Raw genomic sequence first — 4868 nt, 5'->3', positions numbered from 1 at the left:
AGTTTCAAAATGTTACATACGAGTAACATGTGGAAACTTATGTTACAATAGGGTGTTAATGGATAAAAAAGTAATATTTTACAAATAATTAAATATATATAATTATTTGACTTGAAAATTAATCAATTTTGATAATATAATTAAGTAATAATATTAATATTATCTAAGATAAAGATAATATTTTTTTTTATTTTGTAAACTGTACTAATTAATAATTAAGAATTTTTTATTAATAAAAAGTTTGAACACTACTTAAACTTAAAATTTTATTAAAAAATAAAAAAAAATGAAATTAGCCAGCAGTTATTTGGGATGTCATTGGGCTCTCCATAAGTCGGGCTAAAGCAGGCTCAAAAGTTTTGGAGAAGCGGCAGTTTTTTGTAAAGTTTCAAAGTCCTCTCTAAACATCTCTCTCACACAGTCCCTCTCTCACACTCTAAAAATCTCTCTCTCGATCGTCACTCACACACTCTCTCAGCTTTCAATTGAGCCGAATCATCCTAAAGTACTACCTTAAGATTGATGATTTGATTAGCTAGGATTTTATATTAGTAAAATCGAGTTAGGGTTTTTAATTGGAATCGGGGTTTTTAATTGAAATTGGGGGTCGAAGGAGCATCATATTCTTTCACTCTTCACTCTCCTAGTAAGCAGTAACTCTCTCTCTCTCTCTCTATCTCTTTCTCCCAATTCGTTTCTCTATCTCTCCCCAAGTTATTTCAATTTATTGCAGTTTTGTTTGTTTGCTGAAAAAAATAGTTTTTTATTTTCTTTCTGTGTATATCTATGTTTAAAATTATGCCGTTTAATTGAAATCCAGTTGTTGTTCCGAGTAGCGAGTTGTTGGAATGACCTAAAAAGGATAAGCGCAGGTTCTTACATGTTGTGTCTCGTGTTGGTGACCTTGTTCACACTATCAAGTATGTGGTTTATTGTTTAATTGGAAGAAAGTATGTCAAATATGTGTTAGTTGTGATGAATTTATTGTTAAATAGTGTTTTATTTGATGTTTACAGGTTTTAAACTGAAGGTTTTGGGATGAAGCTTTTGAGAAAGAGGGATATTCCGGAAGAGAAGTACACAAATGCCTTTCTCGGGTTTGGTCCTGAGGAATCTCTATTTGTTGTGGAGCTAACTTACAGTATATTTAAACCCTATCATGTTACATGGACTTTAATCTTTTTACTCTATTTTGTTTTGTTACTTAGATGTGATAATTCCGGGTATTTTGTTCGTATTGTTATTTAGCTATGATGATAAATGATACTCTGTATAAGTGACTAGGTTGATTTAACTCCCCTCCTACCCCCCAAGGAATACCTGTACCTTACGGTCATCTAATGTAATTGATAAAATGTAAGATGGTGTTCTTAGGGTAGATTAGGGTTTATCGAAAGTGTAGTAGCTTGCGAGTGTCTTTTTGGGGTAAATTGGTTAATGTATTGTTTAATTTAAATTGCGGTATTTGGTTGATTGTTCTGTGTTAAAAGATTGTGATTTGTATAGAATTAAAATTTACAAAATTAAAATGTACAACCTAGTTATTTTATGTGTTCATGCATTCGGCAGTCCTGTCTTTTTTCTGTTGAAGTAATCACCATTAATGAGAATGTACCAAGTAAACTAAAAGATCTATTAAGTTTGAAAGGTAATCACCGCTAGTTAATGTAATTTTCTTATATTACTCCCTGCTTAACCTGGCAAGGTGTCTTCTGCTGCTAGTTTCTAGAATAATAGTGTTCTGATATATACAATTGATGATGTGGAGCAGAGTCTCGTTAACTAGGTTGTATGAACTAGGTTTGTAAATATAAATGAAGTTTTAAAATTTAGATTGATTGTGATGATTTGTACAGGACGGAAATGAAGTCTTTTTCAGGATCAAATGGAGTACCCAATTGAAAAAACTTATGAGTGCTTATTGTGACCGTGAATCAGTTGACATAAATTCAATTGCCTTTCTCTTTGATGGCCGTCGTCTCCCAGGAGAGTAGAGTCCTGATGAGGTAGCCCTTGGTTTCACTCTGTCTCTTACATGTTTACATGTCTTCCGCACACTATATTGTACTGATAATTTTAAGCTATTTACTTATCATTAACCTAATCTATCTCCATTCCGTATCAATAAATCTTGAGAGCTATGATAAAAATAAAGGATTCTTACCATTTTCTATAGCAGCAATATCCTATCAAACTCCTTTGACTGTATAGGTTTTGCTCATGGCAGTCCTTCTATTACCAACACACTAGACATTGATATAAGAGAAACATAGTGGTTCATAACTTGATCAAGAGGTAGCAATAACTTCTCTTGTAGATTAATGCAAAACGCTCAATATCATAGTAATTAATGTTCATAGAATGACTGACCTGTAATGTTGCAGCAACATTATATTTTGAAAGCTTCCTGTAGTTAGTAAAAAAAGGTAGTCACCTCATTGAGCTACTTAGAACCAAAGGGTCAAGGAAAAAAAGTAACAATATTTGCAACTCTCATCATATATCTTTCATAAAAAGTTCTTTGGAGTTTCCGGTTACACTAGTAACAGAAACACTATATCTGTCAAATGAACTGTGAGGCGATCTTACGTAACATAAATAGAATTAAAACATGGTCGGAATATGAACCTGTCAATGTCGTCAACTATTGGTATTTTAACATTTTCTTGCTTTTCAGATGTTTGTTGAGGAAGTGATGGAGTGAGCTAAGTTGGATGAGTTGAATGTGCAGAGAAATGCGATGACGTCTTCATAATTTTCAGAAAATGAAGCACAGGTTTATCAAGCTTCTATATTTATTATTTATTTGAATTCAGCTGGTATTCATAATACTTAACACCCCTCCAAACCATGTGAATTTAAATTCCCTTCCTCTCTTGAAATCTTCTTGAAGTTGTGATAAAAAAAAGAGGTGAGCCACTTGTTTTCTTGTTACTGTGTGTATGCATGCTGCTGGTTTCTGTTTCTTGTACCATGCTCTAATTTATTATACTTAACAACTTGAGGGTGTTGAGCTATGTATTGGTTAAAAAAGAACATGGTTCTTGACTAGTTATTGGTAAATATTGGAACTTGTATGATTTTCCGGCTTTTCACACCCCAGATCTACTTTTAACAGGCTGGTCATTGGTGATCATTATTAAACTATTGCTTGTTTTCATGTGCAGGGATTATAAGGAAGAAATATTAGAGTTTTGATTTTGTAGGCATTTTGTTTCAACTGGGTATTTTCTTGAGTTCAAGAATCAAAACTGAAAGCCCATATCCCACAGGTATTTTTGTAGTATGTGTGTGTATATATATTCTTTGCAGTGTCTCCTAAAAGATTCAATCAAAATAGTGCAGAGTATAATATTTTCTAGGTATTCTTCTAAATAACAATCTGTGTAGTTACTCAAGTTAGTCTTAGCTAGTGTTGTTTAATAGTTTTGCTAATATTGCATATAAAATTATTGTGTAATTTCTTTGTCTAAAGAGGATAATGGAAAGATATGTTACTTAAATTTGCAAGTTTTGCATTAGCTGCTAGTACACAGGATAGTCTACTTAGAAAACTTTTGAGGATGCCGTTTGTGTTGAATTATGTGAATTTTTAAATTCTTCTACAGTTTCGAAGGAAGGTAAAGAAAGCAACCGTAGCCCCAACTGTCATTCCTGACCTAGATTACCGGATACCAGTTGTTTTTTTGCTAAATAATACCAGTTGTTTTACTTGGTCTGTGTTAAATGTATTGGATGTTTTTACCAGTTATATGGCTAAATAAGAGTTCTTTTGATTCTTTTTACTTCATTATATGATAGCAAATGATGGATAGAGGTAGGCAATTATTCTTAAATCTTAATTTTACTTTCAGCTCAAATATATGGCAAACTTAAGTCTACTAAAGTTCAGGATGACATTTAATATCTTTTTATATTGGTTTTTCTAAAAGTTATAGTTTTCATAATAATTTGCTTAATGTTGAAACTTTTGTAGTCCAGTGTGTTCTGTTGGATGGATCTATGACTATGAAGGCAAGAGATGCTACCATCACAAGATTTACCGAGGATCCAGATTGCGAGCTTGAAAGGAGGAGGGGTTGCACTTAATCTCATAGCGGCATCACTATTTTTTACATATCTTCTTTTGCGTACTCTAAGTGTTATCGTACTAGATTACAAATGTTTATTTATCGTACTCTAGACTATAGACTATGTACCTTTTTTTTGGATTATGTGGAATTGATGGTGAAATGTGTGAAAACTGAAGTAGTATTTGGTGGGGGTTGTGATAACCTATTTAAAATTTGGTGGTTTGAATTGTTTATTTGTTGACTTGTAAGAAAAACAGGTTTATGGCATGTTCAATTTATAAACAAATTTTGTCAAATTTTTTTTGAGAAATATGTTATATTACATACTTCAATGTGACAAACAAACTAGTATAATATAATAAAAATCATTATAAAACTGTTACAGTAAGGAAAAAATGTTATAATGATTTTGTGGCCCACATGTGGGGCCCTCGTGTGGGGCCCACATGTGGGCCCCATTTTTTGTGAAAATTCTAAGTCCAAAGGTAACATACATATTGTGATACTATAGACATAGATTGATGTTACCTTTGACAGCTATTGTAACACAAATGTGAATGTTACACCAGGGCAAGAGTAATGTTACCTTAGGGGCCAAAGGTAACTCGAAAAAAAGCAACTTAATTTTTATGTTACCTTAGGGCTTATTCTGGCTGTGGTAACACTTTTTTGGGTCTGTTGTAACATTTTCTTGGTGTTGATGTAGGCCATTTATGGTGTAGTGAAATAAACATGTGCCTTATACATTTTTTTATGAATAATTGTGATATTATAAAGGAACAATATCATATGTCT

The 4868-nt window shown here is 32.5% G+C and overlaps 1 long non-coding RNA gene across 4 annotated transcripts; it reads left to right on the top strand.

The window, feature by feature from the left end:
- Window positions 1-358: 358 nt before the first annotated feature.
- Window positions 359-4331, top strand: LOC141668235 (uncharacterized). 4 transcript variants are annotated; one of them, XR_012552969.1, is made up of 7 exons: window positions 359-646; window positions 821-920; window positions 1017-1097; window positions 1857-2006; window positions 2678-2776; window positions 3168-3272; window positions 3977-4331. It is a non-coding gene; the product is annotated as an uncharacterized LOC141668235 (long non-coding RNA). The 4 variants fall into 4 exon arrangements; XR_012552967.1 differs by having other exon boundaries at window positions 1017-1141; XR_012552966.1 differs by having other exon boundaries at window positions 1017-2006.
- The last annotated feature ends 537 nt before the right edge of the window (window positions 4332-4868 follow it).

This window comes from Apium graveolens, chromosome 6 (assembly GCF_009905375.1).
Source record: "Apium graveolens cultivar Ventura chromosome 6, ASM990537v1, whole genome shotgun sequence".
Lineage (NCBI taxonomy): Eukaryota > Viridiplantae > Streptophyta > Magnoliopsida > Apiales > Apiaceae > Apium > Apium graveolens.
The sequence above is the reverse complement of the archived record's forward strand: the minus strand, read 5'-3'. Positions and strand labels throughout refer to the sequence as shown.